Source organism: Anabrus simplex, chromosome 1, assembly GCF_040414725.1.
Source record: "Anabrus simplex isolate iqAnaSimp1 chromosome 1, ASM4041472v1, whole genome shotgun sequence".
NCBI lineage: Eukaryota > Metazoa > Arthropoda > Insecta > Orthoptera > Tettigoniidae > Anabrus > Anabrus simplex.
In genome coordinates this window covers 1,362,656,680-1,362,681,386 of record NC_090265.1, presented here as the reverse complement: position 1 = coordinate 1,362,681,386, position 24,707 = coordinate 1,362,656,680, and positions in this window count along the sequence as shown.

Sequence of the window (24,707 nt, the reverse complement as noted above, 5' to 3'; positions counted from 1 at the left end):
AGATCTAGAAAAGGCATTCGATAATATTGATTGGACCAAGCTATTTAAGATTCAGAAGGTGATTGGGATCAGATACCGAGAACGAAGAATTATTTACAATCTGTATAAAAGTCAGTCTGCAGTGATAAGAATCGAGGGCTTTGAAAAAGAAGCAGCAATCCAGAAAGGAGTGAGACAAGGTTGCAGTTTGTCCCCCTTCCTTTTCAATGTTTACATAGAACAGACAGTAAAGGAAATCAAAGAGGAATTTGGAAAGTGAATCACAATCCAAGGAGAGGAAATCAAAATCTTGAGATTTGCCGATGATATTGTTATTTTATCTGAGTCTGCAGAAGATCTCGGTAAGCTGCTGAATGGTATAGACGAAGTCTTGGGTAAGGAGTACAAGATAAAAATAAATAAGTCCAAAACAAAAGTAATGGAGTGCAGTCGAACGAAGGCAGGTGATGCAGGAAATATTAAATTAGGAAATGAAGTCTTAAAGGAAGTAGATGAATATTGTTACTTGGGAAGTAAAATAACTAACGATGGCAGAAGTAAAGAGGACGTAAAATGCAGATTAGCACAAGCAGGGAAGAGCTTTCTTAAGAAAAGAAATTTGCTCACTTCAAACATTAATATAGGAATTAGAAAGATGTTTTGAAGACTTTCGTGTGGAGCGTGGGATTGTATGGAAGTGATACATGGACGATAACTAGCTCAGAAAGAAAGAGGATAGAAGCTTTTGAAATGTGGTGTTACAGAGGAATGCTGAAGGTGAGATGGATAGATCGAATCACAAATGAAGCGATACTGAATCGAATTGGCGAGAGGAGATCGATTTGGCTCAATTTGACGAGAAGAAGTTATAGCATGATAGGACACATCTTAAGACACCCAGGACTTGTTCAGTTGGTTTTGAAGGTAGTGTAGGCGGTATGAACGGTAGGGGTAGACCAAGGTATGAATATGACAAGCAGATTAGAACAGATGTAGGATGCAGTAGTTACGTAGAAATGAAAAGGTTAGCACAGGATAGGGTGGCATGGAGGTCTGCATCAAACCAGTCTATGGACTGACGAATCAAACAACAATACACCCTCTGTTCCATAGTTCAATACAATTACCAGATAGTTCATGTTGTTGTTCTGCGCTGTTGTCCCGCTTCATCTTGATCATGCTGTGCACTTGCGACGACTTCCTCCTCTCGATGTACTTGCAATCGTTGACTCTGCATGATTGGATATGTTTGATTTTCGGATCCAGCCTTTATCTCCACTTTCTTCCACTTCATCATAGCAGCACGGACCTGAAAAGAAGCAGCACATACTATTTTCAATTAACAAAACAATTGTACAAATAAGGTAAAAAAGAAGTTACATATAAGAACGAAAAGACCTTCTGTATACTTACTTAGTTAAAATAATTGTCGTAACTGTCGGCAGCACACTTTGTGGTACCCCTCTCCATGCCTTTATACATAATTTTCAGGTTATTTTTTTATAAATTTATTTCTTCTAATTCTTCTGCAGAAAGTATCGCGAATTGCGCTGGCAGGAAAACACTCACGGTCTCAACATCGGCTATTATTTTCCTTCCGAAATGTGTTTCCGCTGCTCTCAGCTCGTTAACCTTAAATGGATGGTTAATTTGTAACACGCTTAGTTTTCTGTTATGAAACTGAGGTGTCTTCGCTATCTTATTTAATTTCAATAGCATATCCATTCTGTTGAAATTGGTATTGCTTTTACAAATAACAAGTTAAATAAACTTAAACTCACTTACTGAAGAGGAAAGCAAAGTAGTAGTATTAGTAGTAGTAGAGAAATTCTCTGCCAAGTGGATGATAGTTAGCATGTCGTACTCTGCTCCTTAGATACTCCCTGCCACCACCTTCACTCCTTACCAGTTGGGTGGACTCGTCGCTGATTCACCTTCACTCAAAATTACAACCTGACATAAACATCCTGTTCACCTTTCGTGATGTAGATAACCTTCAACAAGCTGCAAAGCAGATCTTGCCAAGTAACAGCTGCACTGCACCACTCCTTATTTTTCCCCCTCACCCACAGTATGGGAGGAGGGGACTTCAGTAAAGAATAAGTTGCTTCTTTTGCAAAAACTAACATCCTGTTCATCTTTCACCAGCAAGTGACCCTTTAAAGCAAATCCAGTTGCCCCATAGTCACTGCACCTCGCCCAGCGGCCTTCAAGAAATAATTGCCTCTTACATAAAGACCTCCCAGCGTGGAGTTAATATTCCACACGCGCCTAGTCTGGCCAGTGAGAGGCCCCAGCAGGTGACCTTTTAAAGCAAATCCAGTTGCCCCATGGTCACTGCACCTCGCCCACAACAGTAACCTTCAAGAAATAATTGCCTTTTACATAAAGATCTCCCGGTGTGTAGTTAACATTCCACACGCGCCTAGCCCTGGCCAGTGAGAGGCCCCCCATAGGGTAGGCGCGCGCTGGAGCCTCCGCGGCTGAGGTGTCCCAGAATCCCCTTACCTAATCTACTTATGGGACACATAGCTGCGTTTGTAGGTTAGCGGGTTCGAACTAAGATACACCCGCACGCGGTTTTCCAAGCAAATGCTGCGATGTACCCTAACTATAGCTACGACCCTACTACCTTACAGTCGTGTGCAATAAAAGATTCGATCTTTTGTTATATAAGCCCCGGGTTTGATTCCCAATACTATCTGGAATTTTAACAAAGGCACACAGCATAAAATACATTACTATGATCACATTTTCAAATCGTTGATGCGGAAACACATATACACATGTCCTAATCGCGCAGCCAGTTCGCTCGGTGTTGCAATAGCAACGCTACTTTATTAAATATGAATACAGCTAAGGTACAACTTCCACAAAGTGTGGTTCCGACAGCAGAATGCCGACAGTTACGACAATTATTTTAACTAAGTAAGTATGCAGAAGTTCTTTTCGTTCTTATATGTAACTTCTTTTTTACCTTATTTGTACAATTGTTTTGTTAATTGAAAATAGTATGTGCTGCTTCTTTTCAGGTCCGTGCTGCTATGATGAAGTGGAAGAAAGTGGAGATAAAGGCTGGATCCGAAAATCAAACATATCCAATCATGCAGAGTCAACGATTGCAAGTACATCGAGAGGAGGAAGTCGTCGCAAGTGCACAGCATGATCAAGATGAAGCGGGACAACAGCGCAAGACTATGAAATGGGTCGCGTGTGTAGTCGTCCCTAAAATCAAGGTATTGTCACCATAAGACCTATCTGTGTCGGTGCGACGTAAAGCCCCTAACAAAAACAATCAAGGTAAGTTGACAATATACATTGTAAACAAAGTTTGAATCCTATGGTTTTTTTGTTAGGACAGGGTTGGAAGCCATAATTTTTCTCCTTAATACAATATGATGTAGGACAAAGGTATCCCCTGCTAAGTAGTAAAATTATCTTATCTGCACAGTAGTACGATTTTTTTTATTCTGTTACGGTAACTAAACAGATTTTTTCTCTATTGCGTATGTTCGAATCCCGCAAAATCCATCTCTTTAGAACAAAGGTATCCCCTGCTAAGTAGTAACTAAAATCATTTTATCTGCAGTGATTAAGAAGAAGTATATCGGATAGAGATATACAACATTTGCAATTCTATGTGTGCGCGCTGATTGCATAGAAGTGCGTTTGTATCAACAGAGATTAATCTTATAATGTTTTGCGTTATAAGTTTTTCTGTTCTGAACACAAATAGCCAACATGTTTTGTCTTGTTCTACAATCAATTCTAGTGTGTGCTAATTGTAACTATTCCTGTCGAATAGAGACATACAGCACAGTAACGTTAAAAGTTTTTTCTGTTCTAAAAACTAATAGTCAACATGTTTTGTCTTGTCGGATGAAGACATACAGCATGTCAATTCTATATTTTTGTAATTGCATTCCTGTAAGTAGATTGAACCTGTTTTGCCTTGTCGGATGTAGCATTTGCTTTTCCTACAATATTTTTGCATGCTGATTGTAATCGAGAAAAGTATTACCTTCTCCTTACCGCTCTCTCCTTGATCGAAATACTTATGAGACGAGGACAACGCTACATAACGTAAACATATTTGTTGGTAATGTGACGTTCAATTCAGGAAGGCATCTGTCCGTAGGAGGAGGGATTGAGTTAACCTCGGTAACTGGCAGGAGGAACCCTTTTGCCCTTTTGTTAGGAGGAGCCCTTTTGCCAGGAAGAGGAGCTCTTTTGCCCTTTTGCCAGGAGGAGGTACTATTTTTTCCAGGAAGACTAGCCCTTTTGCCAGGAGGAGGAGCAATTTTGCAATATAGATTAGGAGGAGCCTATTTGCCCTTTTTCCAGGTGGAGGTGCCTTTTTGCCCTGCTGCCATGAGGAGGAGTTCGTTTGCCCTTTTGGCAAACGGATAAGGAGGAGCCCTTTTGCCAGGAGGAGGAGGAGCCCTTTTACCAAACAGATAAGGAAGAGAAGCCCTTTTGTCCTACGGATGAGAAGAAGGTGCCCTTTTGCCAGGAGGAGGAGCTCTCTTGTTTTTTGCCCTACGGATGAGGAGGAGGTGTCCTTTTGCCTATTTGCCCTTAGGCCAGGAGGATGAGCCCTTTTTCCCCTTTGCCATACAGATGAGCAGGAAGAAGAGGCCGGCTGTGTCCCGTCGGAGGAGGAGGCCATAAGAGCCTATGTATAGCCGCCATCTTGCGCAGTAGCCTCTAGGCTAGCTTTCTCCATAAGAGCCTGTGTATAGCCGCCATTTTGTGCAAGCACCCCTATGCCGTCTCCTTAAGTCCTATTCTAACCTGACCCATCTTTCTCCATAAAAATCTATGTATAGCCACCATCCTGCAGAGTAGCTTCTAGGCTAGCTTTCTCCATAAAACCCTGTGTATATTCGCCATCTTGAGCAAGCGCACTTAGGCCGTCTCCTTAAATCCTATGTCTCCCCTGAGCCAGCTTTCTACATAAGAGTCTATTTATAGCCGCTATCTTGCGCAGTATTCCCTGGGCCAGCTTTCTTCATAAGACCGTGTATAGCCGCCATCTTGCGCAATCGCCTCTAGGCCGTCTCATAAGAGCCTATGTATAGCCGACATCTTGCGCAAGCGGCCCTAAGCCGCATCATAAGAACCTATGTATAGCTGCCATCTTGCACAATCACTCCTAGGCCGCCTCGTAAGAGCCTATGTATAGCCGCCATCCTACGCAAGCGCCCCTGGGCCGTCTGATTAGATCCTATATACAGCCGCCATCTTGGCCTACACTGCCTCATAAGAGCCTATGTATAGCTGCCATCTTGCACAAGCGCCCCTAGGCCGCCTCATAAGAGCCTATGTATAGCTGCCATCTTACGTAAGCACCCCTGGGCCGTCTGATAAAAGCCTATATATAGCCGCCATTTTCCGCAAGCGTCCCTAGCCCGTCTCGGTATAGCCAACATCTTGCGCAAGCGCCCCTGGGCAGTCTCATAAGAGCCTATGTACAGTCGCCATCTTGCGCAAGCGCCCCTAGACCACCTCATAAGAGCTTATGTATAGTCGCCATCTTACGCAAAGGCCCATGGGCTGTCTCATAAAGCCTATGTATAGCCGCCATCTTACGCAAGCACCCTTGGGCCGTCTGATAAGAGCCTATATATAGCCGCCATCTTACGCAAGCGCCCCTGGACCGTCACATAAGAACCTATGTATAGCCACCATCTTGCGCAAGCGCCTCTAGGCCGTCTTTGTATAGCTGCGATCTTGCGCAAGCGCCCCTGGACCCGTCTCATAAGATCAGCGGCCATCTTGCTCAAGCGCCCCTGGGCCGTCTCATAACAGCAGCCGCCATCTTACGCAAGCGCCCCTGGGCCGTCTCATAAGAACCTATGTACAGCCGCCATCTTGCGCAGTAGCCCTTGGGCCGTCTCATACGAGGCTTTGTAAAGCTGCAATGTTGCACAAGAGTCCCTAGAGCATCTTTGTATAGCTGCCATCTTGCGCAATTAACGTCGGGAAGGGCATCTGCCCGTAAAACTGGGGTTAGGATCCTCCATGTGGTTAGGCTCGCTCTCTTAGGCATCGGGAAGAGCATCTAGCCGTAAAACTGAGGTTAGGCACCTCCAAGATAATGTCTGTGAGGTTAGGCTTGCTTTCCTATGCAAATCCGCAAAATCAACATTGTACAATTACTATACTAAGGGTCAATGACCTTGATCCACAACTGTCATAGTTACACTACTAGGGGTAAATGACCTCGAGGGAAAATGCTGTTTGAACAGTCTTTGCTCCTCTACTAACAATATCACCAGAACCACAGTCCATCAGCTGTTCCACAATACCAGTACCATAATGAGAGATGTATAATGTATCAGTGTGGGTTTATCTTTATTCTGTCTTATAAATCAAATTAAAATGTGAATTATAACATTTGAGGAGCATGAATCATAGAAACCATACTAAACGGAACTTGCCAAGAACTTTAACCAGAATAGTTATATTCATTATCACCTTCTTGCAAATGATAGAGCTGTGGATGCACTATGGTGGAAGCAATGGTTTTATACTGCACTTCATTCTTTTAAGCTTTATTGTAGATGACTTTTTTTGTTGAGAAGAATGACTGTTTTTGAACCTTCTTGTTTGGAGGTTCACACTGTACTGTTTGTGCTGGTGTAAAGCAAGTTTCATTCTGACTGTCATTGGAACAAAGTGATGATGTAAAACCTTCAAGAGCTTTAAGCTGCTTCAGAACTTCTTTTAGCTTATGCTTATCATTTTGAAGTAGTTCTAATTTCCCCATCGTTACCTGAATTGTTTTCTTAATTTCTTCGATAATACTTTCTGCTGTAGCTTCTGCAGGTTTATGCAATTGCTTCATGTGACATTGCAGTTCTAAGCAACCATCTTTTTCTAGGGAAGAGGGAAGTGCTTGTTGAGAGGTGCCAACATGGTTTTGTGTTAAATGCATGATACAGTAGTGGACATGTTTCAGTGGCATATACTGAGAGCTACCAAGGCTATCAGTGAAGCCCAAACCTGAAATGAGAATGATGGAAGTCTAAAACAGCTTATAACGTAAACATCTGACACATTGTTCCATTTACAAAATTTGAAAGCAGTGAGGAAAAACGTTGCATATATTTCTGAGATCAAGGCATCACATTTCACTCAATCTCATAATCTTAATCCCCATTCTCTTCATTTCCTGGATTGTATTGTTAACTTTTCCTGCTTGTGCCAGCGACCATACATTCCATGTACTGTACATATCTTAATACTCTCGCTGAAAGAAATCTTATTACAGACTATGAATATCATTGTTGAATCTGTATTAACGGTTGAACTTCTTACAAAATTGTACAAAAACTATTTTAATCCTCCTAGTCAATACTATATACTTTTACGTCCAATTAAGACGAAAGTTCACACATAAATAGACATGTTTCGACCCGACATTGGGTCATCCTCAGTAAGACATGTACGATGCATTAAAAACACGGGAAACACACAAAATGAAATGTCAGTCAAAAAGTTTTTTAAAAAGCATGATGAAAGTTAAAATACTGTGAAATGTTGAACGTTAAAACAGTCATGAGCTGGAAGTCTTTCTGTTTCAATGCTTTTTGTTGTCCTTTGGTGCAGTTCACCTGGTATCTGTATACTGTTGGCTTAGTTTTTGTGTTCCGACCTGGGCTGATATACATAAGCATTACTGAAGATAACCTCTGATTTTAGTCTGTAAAATAAGGTTGAAAAGTGGTGACTAACAGGAACAACATTTATATTAGCCTAAGTTATGAAGAATGAAAACGAAAACCCACCAATTTAAAAGTTGGAGGTCAGGTCATGATTAAAAATTTTGTTCCAGCAGGCAAGCTAGCCCCCAAATTTCATGGACCTTGTATCATCCTTGATTTTCTTACTCCTGTCACCCTCCCTCTGTGAACCATGGAAATCCCAGAACAATAACAACATCTATATATATAAAATAAGAGTTTTGTCTGTACATTGCTCAGAATTTGAAAATAATGGTATTTCTGTATCGGTCATGTCCATAGTAACAAGAAAATGCACTTTTCACTTTTCCGTAATTTCTGTCTGTCTGTCTGTTTGTATGTATGTACACGCATCACGAGAACACGGTTGAAGAGAATTTAATGAAAATCGGTATGTGAAGTCGGGGGATGAGCCTCTACAATCTAGGCTATAAATCATTTTACTCACGCTGAGTGAAATGGTAGTTTAGGGGAAGGCCTAAAATTGAATTCCCAGCTATTTATGTTATTAGTGGTCTAATGAAAATCGGTATGTGAAGTCAGGGGATGAGCCTCTACAATCTAGGCTATAAATCATTTTACTCACGCTTAGTGAAATGGTAGTTTAGGGGAAGGCCTAAAATTTAATTCTCAAATATTGTTGTTATTAGTAGTCCTATCTTGATGAAACTCGGTATGCAAAGTCAGGAAATAAGTCGCTATAGTCTAGGCTGCGAATTATTTTATTCACGCTGAATGAAATGGTAGTGTAGGGGAAGGCCTAAAATGTAATTCTCAAATATTTCTTATTAGAGGTGTAATCGATGAATGCTACATAACTAAGATTATATAGTATTACATTTCCTATTATTCATGTCTTATACATTATTACCGTACTGGCTATGATCACAAAGATATTAATGAATTTGGATTTTTGTTACTAAGTCCATGTCAGCGCCGAGTAACGAGAAAATGGGTAAACAGTATTTAATGAAAATCGGCATGTAAAATCGGAGAATAAGAAACTACAGTTTACGGTATAAAATATTTTACAAATCACAGAGTCGAAAGAAAACTAAATGTGTAGGCCTACAATATAGAAAGCTCATAATATTGATCAACAATAACATTACATTGACCATTGTTTGTCGTGAAGTGCTTTGTGTTTTCTGTTGCCCCTCATCTCCGGTAGATAGGATTACTGCTGCGTACATAGTATTTTTTATTTAATTTACGTCGCACCGACATAGATAGGTTTTATGGCGACGATGGGATAGGAAAGGGCTAGGAGTGCCTTAGGCCTTAATTAAGGTACAGGCCCAGCATTTGACTGGTGTGAAAGTGGGAAACCACGGAATACCATCTTCAGCGCTGCCGACAATGGGGTTCGAATCCACTATCTCTCGGATGCAAGTTCACAGTTGCGCACCGCTAACCACACGGTCAACTCGCCCAGTCGTACAGAGTGTAACAGCCTGCCTGAATATTGATGGGAAGTAGGTGGGGAGTTAGATAACTTTCTTCCTTAGCATGCCATTCCCCTGGTTTATAAATTTTCTGATACTACTGGTACGTAACCCACTGGATCATCATAGCATTCGGGCTATTCAATCCCTACTCTGAGGCACTGATTGGAATGAACAGTGTGCATATTTAGCGAAATAATGGCAGATGAGTGTTCATGGCAATCTGCGGCCTGGTCATCCCGCTCTGGAACTTTGGACTATTAGATTGGCACCGCACTCTAACCACAGCACTGTTCGTTAAAAGTGATAAAACGTGCGGCTTTCCATTTGATCGAGTATTTTATATGAGAGCATTGCTTTTAATCGCTACATTCATACTTACGTTTTTGTAATGACCTATGTTTATTTCAGTTAGGAAAACCACAAAGTCAGTCTTTCTGAGAATCCCGTAGCGAAGGACGGGTACATCAGCTAGTCTACAATAAGATACAAAAGTTGAAAACTAGAAAAGCAGCTGGAATTGATAAGGATTCAGGGGATATACTAAAGAAAATGGGTTGAGACATAGTACCATATCTAAAATACAGTACTTACCAAAATTCGATGAAATATAAACAGGATTTTTGTTCCTGAACATCAACAGTTGGCAGGACTGGCCCCGTGCATCTGCTATGCTTAGATGGGACCGTTAGGAGTGGGGAGAGCGTGCTGTTAAGATATTTTCTGCCATTTTGTCAGTAAAGCTCATGATGTTGGAGCAACAGGTGCACCCCGACCACTGCGTAACACATAATTATCAAATTTCTTGCTCGTGAAGGAGTTACAGCAGCGGAAATTTGCCAGGGATTGACCGAAAATCTGAAATTGAGATGTTTGGACATCTGTCAGAGGCTTAAAGCAAGGTTTGTGGAAGAAGGTGTTACATTCCCGAGTCGGATTGCCACCTGTGATGAAACACGGGTCCACAACTACACTTCTGAATCCAAACAAGCCAGTAAGGAGTGGCGGAGGAAAGGGAAGGCAGCACCAGTGAAAGCCAAGACTCCTGACAAGGTCCTTGCAACCGTTTTTCTCGATCAGCGAGGCATTTTGCTGATTGATTCTTTTGCATCAGCGACGCACAATCAATGCTGCTTAATACTGCGAGCTGTTGAACAAGGCGACGGTTCCATACCACCGCAAAATACGAGACCAATCAATTCGACAGGTCAACCTCCTCTACGACAATTCATTGGACTATACTTGATCATCCTCCTTACTGCCCGGACTTATCGCCCTGCGATTTCCATTTGTTGGGACCACTTAAAGAAGCTCTAGGAGGGCAACAATTTGAAAATGATGAGAGTGTGAAAGACTTTGCGCGCAACTGGTTGGTGTTACGACCCTGTTCTTTTTATGATGAGGGCATCAAAAAACTGCCCATATGCTGGGACAAATGCATTTCTAAAGCAGGAAACTATGTGTAAAAGTAAATTGTATTGCCTTGTGTTTTTCAATAAATGAATTTAAATAAAAAATAAAATCCCATTTATATTTGATATCCGAACATATTTGATTATTGTTTGCATGAAAAAGCTATACCAAGTGAATGGAGAGTTGCTATAGTAGCTTCTGTGTATAAAGGGAAGGGTGATGAACATAAAGCTGAAAATAACAGGCCAGTCAGTTTGACATGCATTGCATATAAGCTTTGGGAAATGATTCTTTCTGATTATATTATATTTATAGTGTTAGAGAGTATGGTTCCTCCCGATGGTATCACCACCTTGACGAAGGCAAAATACATTTTTCCGGGTGTTTTGGAGGCTTGCGTGTTCAAATGATCCTTAGAGCTATGCCGGCGGGAGCATAAGCTCCTGATTGGGCCACCCAAGCCGGACAGGTCTAAGGTGATGATCCAGACTAAGAGTGATACCCTGGTCCTCCAGGTTGGGGGTTGGTACGTGGGGCTAACAACTCCACTACCACAAAACTACATATTGTTCAGAAACCAAATCGAGATAACCAGAAGGTCCCAAACTTACAACGACTAAAGCGCGCTAAATGGCAACAATACGGATATATTGGAACATGGAATGTGAGAAGTATCTTTCAGGCTGGGACTAGTAGAAAATTGGAGGAGGAATTACTTAAATATCAGATAGATGTGGCAACATTACAGGAGATAAGATGGAAGACAATCGAGGTGACAGATCTACAGCACTATATTTTGTTCAATAGCGGGGAGGAAGAAAATAGAATAGGAACCTAGCAATAAATACAACGGCGCAGGAAGTACTTGGAGAGAGAAGGAAACAGAGTAGAAATAAATAGTATGACAAATAAGTGGATAAGGTTCTGGAGGAGAGAAATCTTGCCCGAGAAAGAATGCTACAGAGACCCACTCGAAATACTATGGCAGTTTTTAAAGAGAAACAGAGAATAGCAAAGACATTGATAAGGAATAAGAAAAGAATAGAAGAAAGGGAGAGTGAATGAGATGCAGAAGAATTTTGAAAACAAACAAGGGAGAAAATTCTTCAATGGGGATGGACAAGTAAAGAAGGTATATCAACCTAGAGTGAAAATGCTTAAGGATGAGACTGATAGACTCATTGTTGGGAAAGAACGAATTCTGGAAACGTGGGCAAAACATTTTGAAACATTACTTTCTGTCAGATCAATAAATGAAGAAAGAGAAGGATCAGGCCATATGGAAACTTCAGAGAGAGATGAGGAGGGTGAATATGGAGATGAGTGTGAGGAGGAAGAGAGGAATGAGGAGAATGGAGATGACGATGAAGACTATATGGGACCACCATCGATTGAAGAAATAAGAGAAATTATAAAACAATTGAAGAGCAGTAAAGCCCCAGAGAATGACCTCATAACGGCAGAAATGGTAAAACATGGAGGAGAAGTGTTGGCGAAGAAAATACATGAGATAATTAAAAAGGTATGGGAAACAGGTACAATGCTGGAGGACTGGACACTAGCAAATATATGTCCTATACATAAGAAGGGGTCACGCATGCAATGCAAGAATTATCGAGGTATATCCTTACTGAGTATAGTATACAAAATACTCTCTACAGCCATAACAAAGAGAGTTAGTAGTAGAGCAGAAAGAATTATAGGGGAGTACCAAGCTGGTTTCAGACCTGGAAGATCGACGATGGACCATATTTTCACCATGAGAATGACTCTGGAAAAGACATATGAATACAACATTCGACTAGGACATCCTTTTATAGATTTTAAACAAGCCTATGACAAAGAGATCGACATTGTGGGAAACAGTGAAAGCGTTTGAATTCCCACAGAAGTTAATGAAATTTACTAAGATGACCCTGGAGAACAGCAGAAGTCAGGTAAAAGTGCAGAGAAGTCTGTCAAGATCTTTCACAACCGAGGAAGGCCTAAGGCAAGGAGACCCCTTATCACCAGTGTTATTTAATCTAGCGTTAGAGAAAGCTGTAAGATCGGTAACTACTAACCCGGGTGGTAATATTTACAACAGACTGATCCAAATTTTGGCTTATCCCTTTCAGACCTGAAAGAAAACTGGCGGTGTGAATTTTTGTTTGTACGTCAAAAACTGACTAAAATGCTCTACATATATTTTTAGTTTATTCTACAAAATAAAAATTAACATCTGAAAAAAAAAAAAAAAAAAAAAAAAAAAAAAAAAAAAAAAAAAAAAAAGCACCTGCACAATTGTGCGTGTCAGGACTTAATTCACTACTTACAAAAAAGAAAAATTACCTCAATGCATGTGAATATACATATGTACATGATCGAATGTTCTATTTTACAGTGGGGAATAATTTAAAACAATTAAATCTTCATTCAAACACAAGTAGACATTACATTTTCTACATTGAGGAAGAGTTTTGCTACTACTGCCCTTTTGGCAGCAGCAACTTGCTGTCAGACCTGAAAGAAATCTGGAGGTGTCAAAACGTCAAAAACTTACTAAAATGCTCTCAAATACATGTTTTTATAGTTTATTTGACAAAATAAGGACTATCGGCTGAAAAACAGAACCCACACAATTGTGCGTGTCAGGACTTCATTCACTACTTGCAAAAAATAAAAAATTTAAAAAATTCAAAAAATTCAACTCAGATCGAATGTTCTATTTTACAGTGTGGAACAATTTTAAACAATTAAAATCTTATACATTACATTTCTCATGTAGAGTACGAGTTTTGCTTTCGCAGTCCTTTTTGTGACAGCACTCAGCACTCCTTCATGCATTGCCTGTAAGGAAACCTAGCCCGCACATATGTGCGTATCAACATTCAAAACCTCATGGTATTACGTACGATGTTGTAAGTTCACAATTTACGTTTGCTACACAATTTACACACTTCATTGATTATATTCTGATATTCAGTAAAGCTTCTAGATTAATATGAATGCAACAAATAAATACTTACTTTAGGCATTATTGCTTCCCGCCATCTTGCTAATGAACTGTATTTTTAAGCTCTTCTTCCTGCCCCCTGGTGGTCAAGTACTAAATAAAAACAGCTGAAGTACACGCTACGTGTCCCGCACAAGCACTGCAGTCCGGTCTAGCGCCAAGAAAATGTCAAATAAGCTCAGACATAAATAAAATACGAACCCGCACAATTGTGCGTACACAGTCTGAAAGGGTTATGCAGATGATGTGGTGATATCTGCTAGAAGTAACGAGGCACTTACAACTGCCTTGAGGGAGCTGAAAGATGCGACTGGGTCCTTGGGCTTGGAGATAAGTGAGGCTAAATCTAAATATATGGTAATGGAGAGAAATGGAAGGAACACTGAAAAACTCCAAGTGGATGGTTACACCTTTGAAGCAGTAGATAGCTTCACATATCTTGGCTCAGTAATATCAGAAAATAAAGTTGAGACAGATATTGTAAATCGAATTAAGGTTGCCAACAGATCCTACAGGGCACTGTATCCCCTTCTGAGAAGTAAAAACTTAAGCAGGAAGTTAAAACTGACTCTCTACAAAACAATAATTAAACCAGTGCTTATGTATGGGAGTGAGGCATGGGTCTTGACGGAGGCCACACAGAGGAGATTAAATGTGTGGGAAAGGAAAGTACTGAGGAAGATATTTGGATCGGTGAAGGAGGGAGATTTATGGAGAATCAGAACAAATGAAGAAATAAGATTATTGTATAAGGAACCAGACTTGGTGACATCAATCAAAATGAGACGAATTGGATGGCTGGGGCATGTACAACGGATGGAGGAGGGAAGTAAGAGAGTATGGTTCCAGCATATTCTTCTTCTTGTCGTTTGGGCCTATTGAGGACCACAGGGCTCTTTTCGACTCCTTGTATGGAAATTCTGTTTTTTCTTCGCCTAGAAAGCTTTCATCTTCTGGCCGTGTGCTTGTTTCCTTTCCTCTAACCACTTCAGTCGGGTGGCGCCTGTACTCTGTCTGCTGGTGAGAGATTCTGGAAAGACACCTTGAAAGGTCAACTGCCGGAATAATACACGATCATGTATGGTTTGTTCTGAAATCCCCAGCTGTTCTAAGTCGGGCTTCACTGTGGTGATCCATTTATTTTTGGATGGTTTCCCTCTACCTGTAGTGCTAAAGATCTCGCTGGTAAGTCTGTAAGTACTCATATGAGTCAAATGTCCATAGAAAGTCAATCACCTCTTCCTCATGGATGTAACTATGTCTTCTTGATGGTCATAGATCTCATTGTTGTGCCTTATCCTGTAAGTACCATCCCCTTCTCTTACTGGTCCTAAAATCCTCCATAGTATTTTTTGTTCCTTGAGCTCTAGCTTCCTCAGTGGACCTTTTCTGTTCATCAGAAGACACTCGGAGGCGTACAGTATGGACGGTCTTACTACTGAATTGTAATGTTGGAGTTTAAGGTTCTTAGAAAGGCACTTGGATGTATAGATGGTCTTACAGGTATGGTAGATCCTTTCCAACTTGGTGCATCTGGTGTCTATTGCTAACGTCTCATTCTTGGTTGCTGAAATCCACTCCCCTAGGTACTTCACTGCAGGAACCTGTTTTCTAATGACATAGTAGGTGGGACTCCCTTTATGTTAGTCATGAACTCAGTTTTCTTTATATTTACCCTAAAGCCGGTTTTAGTTGCTATGGTATAGAGGCTCTGTAGCTGGCGAGTAGCTTCTTCTGTGTTGTTGGCTAATAAGGTAAGGTCGTCGGCAAAGGCCAGGCAAGGTACACTGAGATTATCTTTCTTGTAGCCAATTTTCAGTCCATTTCCTGGAGGTAATGTGGCAGTCCATTCCTTGATGATCTTCTCTAGAATGCAATTGAAGAGAATGCAAGAAATTCCATTACCTTGTCTAACTACCATTTGGATAGAGAAACTCTCTGAGAGCTCACCTATAAACTTTACTTTGGAGGTGGTGTTCTTCAGCGTAGCCTGGATTAGTCTGGTGGTCTTCTCATCCAGGCCTAATTCCCTATCTATTGAATCATATACCTTCTGGAAGTCCACTAGTATGACTACCCATTGGTGTCCGCCATGATTCTTGTACCTCAGGATTGTCTTGAGGTTCTGTATCTGCTCTGTGCAAGATCTATTTGCACAAAAACCGGCCTGATATTCACCTAATTGGGAAATTAATAACTGGTTTGATAGAAGGTAGTTCGGGTTGAGGAAAGGTTTCTTCACTGAAGCTCAACTTGTAGGATTCCAGCAAGATATAGCAGATATGTTGGATTCAGGAGGTCAAATGGACTGTATTGCGATTGACCTATCTAAGGCATTTGATAGGGTAGATCATTGGAGTCTACTGGCAAAATGAGTTCAATTGGAATAGACAAAAGAGTGACTGAATGGGTGGCTGTATTTCTAAAAAAAAAGATTTTTTTTTTTGCTAGTTGCTTTACGTCGCACCGACACAGATAGGTCTTATGGCGACGATGGGACGGGAAAGGCCTACGAGTGGGAAGGAAGCGGCCGTGGCCTTAATTAAGGTACAGCCCCAGCATTTGCCTGGTGTGAAAATGGGAAACCACGGAAAACCATTTTTAGGGCTGCCGACAGTGGGGTTCGAACCTACTATCTCCCGAATACTGGATACTGGCCGCACTTAAGCTCTAGAAAAGACAACTCAGAAAATTAGAGTAGGTGAAGCTTTACCTGACCCTGTAACAATTAAGAGGGGAATTCCTCAAGGAAGTATTATTGGATCTTTATGTTTTCTTATATATACAAATGACATGAGTAAAGAAGTGGAATCAGAGATAAGGCTTTTTGCAGATGATGTTATTCTGTACAGAGTAATAAATAAGTTACAAGATAGTGAGCAACTGCAAAATGACCGTGATAACATGAGATGGACAGTACGCAATGGTGTGATGATAAATAGGATTAAGAGTCAGGTTGTGAGTTTCACAGATAGGAAAATTCCTCTCAGTTTTGTAATTACTGCGTTGATGGGGTGAAAGTTCCTTTTGGGGATCATTGTAAGTATCTAGGTGTTAATGTAAGGATAGATTGGTGTAATCCCATAAATGTGATTGTAAATAAAGGGTACAGATCTCTGCACAAGGTTGTGAGGGTATTTAGGGGTTGTAGTAAGGATGTAAAGGGGAGGGCAAATAAGTCTCTGGTAAGATCCCAAATAGCTATTTGCTTTACGTCACACCAACACAGAAAGGTATTATGGCGACGATGGGATAGGAAAGGCCTAAGAAGTGGAAGAAAGTGGCCGTGGCCTTAATTAAGGTACAGCTCCGGCACTTGCCTGGTGTGAAAATGGGAAACCATGAAAATGGGAAAGCACGGAAAACCATCTTCAGGGCTGCCGACAGTGGGGCTCAAACCCACTACTCCCGATTACTGGATACTGGCCGCACTTAAGCGACTGCAGCTATCGAGCTCAGTAAGATCCCAAATAGAGTATGGTTCCAGTGTATAGGGCCCTCATCAGGATTACTTGATTCAAGAACTGGAAAAAATCAGCTTGATTTGTTCTAGGTGATTTCCGACAAAAGAGTAGCGTCACAAAAATGTTGCAATGTTTGGGCTGGGAAGACTTGGGAGAAAGGAAATGAGCTGTTCAACTAAGTGGTATGTTCCGAGCTGTCAGTGGAGAGATGGCATGGAATGACATTAGTAGACGAATAAGTTTGAGTGGTGTCTTCAAAAGTAGGAAAGATCACAATATGAAGATCAAGCTGGAATTCAATATGACAAATTGGGGCAAATATTTGTTTATAGGAAGGGGAGTTAGGGATTGGAATAACTTACCAAGGGAGATGTTCAATAAATTTCCAATTTCCTTGCATTCATTTAAGAAAAGGCTAGGAAAACAACAGATAGGGAATCTGCCACCTGGGCGATTGCCCTAAATGCAGATCAGTCGTGACTGATTCCTTCCATCACTGGGACAGTAGATGTGCTCGGCTGGGATCCAGTAGCAGGGAATTCGCCTCATGATGCTCAGCCGCCATAATTTTGAGATGCAACCAATAGGCCTGTTGACACATAGAATTGGTAATTTTGGACTTTCTGGTATTCAAAAATGCTGCCCTATCCTCTTAAAAGCATTTTTGAAGATTTTGAAGCTAGTCATTGTGCAAAAGAAATGCATTTTGCGCACATTTCCTCAGATGATCACTATTTGAATTTTTCTTCGTACACTTGTAGAAAGCACTGAGACAAATCAGCGACACCTCACGTGACGTGTTCCCACACCGCTGTCCGAAGCTATGCTAATTTTTAGCTGTGCGGAATGGTGATTTCAGTACCAAAAGATGGCAGCACTATTGCATTACCCAACAACATTATGCCAAGTTGAGAGGTGGTGATGATTATTGTTCTAAGAGGAAGTATAACTGGGCAACCATCCTCTATTAACACCAATCAGAGGGGAAAAATGGAAGGGTCCGACACTGTAAAGTGAAGGTATCGGTCAAAGCATGACAAAGGCCACGATAGGTATGAAAATTAAAGTTTTTCTAGGCCTCGAAAAGCTAATACTGTTGGGGTTATAAAAGAACAATAGTCGACCAAGGGAAGTCGGATAGAAAAGATGAAAGCGGCAAGCGTGGCACAAGTAAGTGGAAGCAATGCCAGACTCAGCTAGGGGAACCATGGACGTCAACCCACTATTGTTAAAAGGTACAGTAGTCCTTCCTCTTTACAATGAGATACAGAATAGTCTTCACATGTGTTGTCTAGAAGTTATTTTGATGTTAAAACTTCCATATTTTTGTGAAGCTCACCAGCCCAAGAAAATGCTCGAAAAAATAGACGTATTCTATGTCAACAATAACTACACAACAATCTAGAACATTTTGAAGAGACAACAGGATGTTGTAACTCATTGGCATTTTCTCAGGGTATGTAAGTTGTGTGTCAATGCCCAAATAAAATCGAAATAAAAATGTTATTTCATTTGTTTAAATGTAACGTTACATTATATAGTGTGTTTCTTTTTCATTATTGTTCATTGTTTCGTGCCATATACTGTAGTTACTCTCCACACCGTCCAGAACAGTTTGCGAGTCCGCCAAGGTGTTCGATCTCTTTCCAGTGACTCGGCAGTTTTACTCCCTGGAATTGTCCTCCTCTCATGCTCACTTAACCTGGGCAAGGTGTTGTTTCAGTTTCCAACGCTTTGTGTTGATTTTAGTTTCTGAGTTCAGCACGAGTGTATTATTGCTCACGCAATCAAGTCGGGGGTTTATCTTTTTTTGCTCACAGGGATTTAAATGCTTTAATAAGGGTAGTGAAAGCAAAGTCAAACAATGATTAAACACTAGTTTTCAATCACTTTCTTACAGTGAAAAGAAACAGGTGATTGACAGGGGTCAAGCGTGCACAGCCATTTTCAGGACTGTCGATGGTGGTTTGTTAATTTTCTGTACTTTAGCTTTATAATATTATATTATTACAGTATATAAAATTTTACAATGATGCAGTGACTGAAATGGCCAAAGTACATATTTCACCTTTGAAAGAAAATCGTAATTCTCTGCAGACTTTCACTTTTTTATCCATATCTTTCTATTACATTAATTCATTTTGTGATCTGTCCTGCTCCATGGTTAAATAGTTAGTGTGCTGGCCTTTAGCAACAGGGGTCCCGAGTTCGATTCCCAGCAGGGTCAGGAATTTTAACCATCATTTAATTCCGTTGGCATGGGGGCTGGGTGTATGTGCCATCTTATCCTCATCATAACACGCGGGTCACCTACGGGCGTCAAATCAAAAGACATGCATCTGGCAAGCTGAACTTGTTCTTGGACACTCCTGGCACTAAAAGCCATAAGCCATTTCATTTTTTAAATTTTGTGGTCTGAATAATCTGGTAAAAGAATTGGGGAGGAGGCAAAATGTGTGAGCTTATACTTAATCCATTAATTTCATCTATAAGAATGCCCTAACTTCTGGCTCAGGAAACGCCACCCACCATTGCAGCTTAAGAGAAATTTTCAAGAAGTGGGGTCTTGGAAAAGATGGTGAAGTTCTCTGCCAGTATGGAAGGTGGACGAGACATCTGATAGTGTCCTGTATGTCTTAGGAGTCCCATACATGCGCAGACTTCTGGGATATTTAAATGCATAGACTTGCCTCCGGGAGATAAGTCGGAAGTTTGCGATTGCCCACACACATGCTCAGATTTAATGATTTGCCGAGGTAGTTGAATACGCGCCTAGCTGTTTTCTGTTTAAGATTGTGCACTTCGTATGTTTGAAAAAGTTATATGGATTGAAATAAATTTGGCAGTCAGTACGGAAGATGAGTTGTTATCTGGACTTAATGTTGCACTCTGCACGAAGACGACTGGATGACACACAAGAAAAAGATTGCAGTTTCATTTTTGAAGGTTTACAATTTTTGCTGCAAGTCTGAGAGAGCGCTTTTGTCGCAAAGTCTCCAACTGAATTCAAACAGTACCAGAATGTACACTTGCCTGCAGACTTAATGGTCATACACAGAGGCATGTCTGAACAGACTGGTTTGGGCAAACTTAACCCTCGGGACTTCACGCGGGGTAGTGTAACGTCAGTCGTTGCGCACAGTGGAAAAGACTGCAAGCTTTCAAAATAATTTTTGTATTTCAATTTGCTATTTATTTTGTTAGGGTCTGCCTGGCCGAGGCGGTAAAAGCGTGCTCGGTTCGCTCGGAAGGACGTGGGTTCGAATCCCCATCAGGAAGTCGTAAAAAAATTAAAGAAGGGAGAGTTCCACTTCCGAAGGTGCATATGGCCCTGAGGTTCACTCAGCCTACACCAAAAATGAGTACCAGGTTAATTCCTGGGGGCAAAGGCGGCCGGGCGTAGAGCTAACCATTCTATCCCATCACGTGCCGAGGTTAACAATGGTGGGAGCCTTTACCTTCCAGTCCTTCAAGGGCCTTCATGGCCTGTACAGAAGTGACTTTGCTTTTTTTATTTACATTTAAATAGTGCCTTAAAATAATGCAATAACTAATGTTATGTTCTACTTTTAAAGACACATCAAAATACAGTGAAATGGGAAGAACAGTCACAGAATTCACAAAAGTAAACTGGTAAAATACTGTAGTATAGTACAATGTATGAGTAATTTACAACTATAAGTAAAAATATGTATAAAACAATGTTACAGCGATATAAACAAGATATACATTGCAATGGTAAGAGTAGTGCTTATCACTTTGAAACCTACAACAGATAAAAGGATAACAGAAAATTAGAGTCTTACTGTTCACTAAAGACAATACTTCTGATTTGTTTATCAATCTTCATTTTATGCGTGAGCTGACTGTATCCTTAGATAATAAAACCATCATCTTTATCTGCTGTCCCCATACTGCACGCTTGACAGGTGAAGACAGTGTGCTCCCAGCATATGTACAGAGAACAGGTAGAACACAAAGTCTTCGTCTTTCTGTTTCTTGTTCTATAACAGAAGGCATAGCTCCCATGGTTTTGGTTATTCCTCTCAGGCCGTTCTTCTTCTCTTCCTGTCTCAAGAATATCCCATAGTCTCTGCTTGATTCATCGGGGAATATTTTCAAGAGAAAAGCGATACTGCTAGTTATTATTATTTCGTATGGCATATAGAGGGTACAGAGAAACTATACATATAATATACACTTAAAGCAAATAGAATAACAATTGGACAAAGGATCAGTGGACGGTAATATGACTTAAAATTTAATGTCCAGAGAATTTAGCCAATTCACTGCCTCTTCACTTGCTGCATGAAGTTTGTGGTATCCTCCCTGGAAGCTCTGAAGTGTGCACACCATTACAACATGGTGGACTGTCTGAGCCACATCACCGCAGTCGCAATGAGCGCTGAAAATTTTTCCCCACTTGTGGAGCCAGAAGTTGCATCTTCCAAGACCAGCCCGCACGCTGTTCAACGAAGCCCAGATTCTTCTTGGCAAGTTTCCTACAAGGGTCAGATATCAACCCTAGCTGGTCAGGTTCTGAAGCAGCCCACTCTTCTCTCCAGGCATTATTCATGTTGTACCGTGATTCAACCAGCCTCTTTCCTAGTTGCCATGATGGATGTCGAGATTTTAAACTTCCATGCTTCTGAGCGTTGCAGTCCTGATGAATCGGCAAGAGTGTATTTACAGTACATTTTAACCAATCCTTCTTCAGAGCAGTTAGCCTTCGAAGGTGAGGAGGATGGATGTTAGTTAATACTGGCAGCCATTTAAGTGGTGTGGATTTGAGTGTGCCAGAAACTGTCCTCATGGTATCATTCAGCTGGACATCAACTTTTCCTGTGTGTGCACTGTTGATCCATACAGGGCTGCAATATTCTGCAACTGGGTATACTAGGGCAAGAGCTGTTATTCAGAGGACATTAGCATTTGCTCCCCAACTAGTGCCACTGAGTTTTCACAACATCCACTCCCCTTTGGTTAGGTTGTAAAAAGTAATTACTTCAGATTTCTCTGCCTCACCCGATTCATCATCAATGTCATCACTGTTGTGCATAGCTGATAACAACACTACATTATTTTTCTTGGCAACATACGACAACAACAACAACAACAACAACAACAACAACAACAACAACGTGGAAACATTTCCAAAGCCCTTCCGGTCTGGTTTTGGTTTGAACAAAGATGTGAGGAATTTTGCGTTTGTTTTTCTTTATCGTTCCAACCAGAGTAAATCTGTGGTTGGCTAGAAGGCTGTGAGCTAATGGTACTAATGTATACCAATTGTCTGTGGTTATATTATGGCCAGTGTCCGAAATCTGCTGTACTAGTCTCTCCACTACATCTTTACCACTGTTACTTCCATCAGGTTGTTTCCTAGTATATACCTCCATATTGTGCATTTAGAAGGTCCTAGCATCTCCAAGTGCAAATATTTTAAAACCGTATTTTGCCAGCTTATTTCCTATACATCGACGAATTCCTCCCACATCTCCCGAAAGTCTGTGAATTTGTCAGATTTCTTATGATCTACCCTGCTTGTGAAATCGTAAAATCGCAAAGCAGTCAACAGGAACTTAAACCTTCTGAGATTCATACTAGTGCGAAAAAGCTCAACACCTGTACCATCTTGAGCTCATAAATCTTTTAGATTTGAGTGGGATGACTTCTGACATCCTACAATGTAGAGCAATCGTATTACTACCTTCACCTCTATATGATTTGTGCCTGGGGCATTCCGAGGCCTTTTTTAATTTTCTCGTCTCATTCCAATCCATATATTTGTGTAATTTATAATTTTGTCTAGCATATTGTCAAGGAATAATAACTGCCATGATTTCATGGGAGATGGTACATTATGAGTTAAATTTAACAGGCCAGACAAGTGAAATACTATATTATGACTTCTGGCTCATCCTTTCGACCCAGTACCAGGTACAGTGAATGTACCACTTAGTTATCTTGTCCTTTCCAGTGTACTGAGGTAGGCAATGCTATGTGTCCTGGTACAACCCTGTTTTGTGATATACGGTATACATATTTTCATCTTCAGTAACTGCAAAATCCTCGGTATCTTCAAGAAAATCATCAATCCATCGCCTTCTTCTTCTCCTTCTAAAATATTAGGTAGATCTACATGCCCCTTCTGTATCACTCAGTTGTAGTTTTCATAATGTTTCATAACATTTCTCTTCCTTTTCCACACTATCAATCAATTAATTTGTTTATCCTACCAACTTCTTAGGGATCCATTTTCACTCATAATGCAAGCAAACAGTGAAACAATTTTGAGAGAGAGAGAGAGAGAATATATATATGCATTTATTCCTGCTTCCCCCATTTGGAGGTTGCCAAAAAGACAAAGATTACATGAAAATTTGATTAATAACTACAAGGGTCGTTTATAATATGTCCATAAATGATAAGTATATTAAATTAAAGCCTACTTAATACAGTAATTAAAAATGTGTATCAGTCAATAATTTTGAAATCCATGAGGGATTCCTCACAGGACAAGGGCATAGCTAAGAGTATAGATCAGGGGTGGCCACTAACGTTACTTCTGGGAGCCGCAAATTTAGGAGACAAAAATTTGAGAGCTTGTTTAGAAAATGGTTTATAAAATGAAGACACGTTGATTTCATGAATTTAATCGTTGAGTACAGTGATCCACACACACATAAGTAGTCCCAAAGATTGAGATTAGTCTTTTGGCACACTGTTGTGTTAGTGTGTATTTTTCTTCTGGAACATTCTTCCAAAATTCTATGGTAGAAATGCCATTTCGTTTGAGTCCTTTTAATCCTTCGTCCTCTTGCAGTTCTTGTAGCTCCAACTCTACAGCTGCTGTATCCTTTCTTATTGGTGATGAAACAGAACTGCCATCGCTCACAACATCAACAGAAAAAGGATTTTCTAGGAATGATCTCAAATCATTAAATTTGCCATTGATTTCTTCAGCACAGCACATGACTGCCTATACGTGAATGCGACTGGCTTCACCTCACGACACTGGCTCACTGGCACACTCTCCCGCTCAAAGCACTATCAAATGGAAGGTGCCGGAACTATTTTCACCTCCCATGTCTTACCACTGACCTACAGCGCTAATAACGTTATGCCACACATCACTGCTACTGACTGACGCCAGCCACGAGATGTCGTTAGATTCCATTAATTATATCATTTAATTTAACTCTAAGGTTTGTGTCAAGAGCCGCACAAGACTGACTCAAGAGCCGCATGCGGCTCGCGAGCCTCGTTGTGGCCAGCCCTGGTATAGATGATTTTTGACTATTGCTAACGATCCTTTCAGAGCTGCTAACCCAATGTCCTTAATAAATTGGTTATGCAAATTAAATTTCTTACAAAAGTTGTGACATGTGTGAGTAACGGTGCTTCGTGTTATCATCAATCAGTGTTAAAACTAAATGTAACAAACGGCAGTAGTCGCCCACGGTCGAAAGCACCACTCACTCACATAAACATCCCATAGGTAGCCTACTCTTTGCATCCACATCGACAACAGAATAGCAACTGGGGAGTGCTACCTGCCTTTAAACACTAGAGGAAGGGTGCAAGGGAAAATATGGTGGAGGGAGAAAGCTGTTCTACAACAATCCTGGACAGAGTCACAAAAGAAGAATGCGTACGGTCG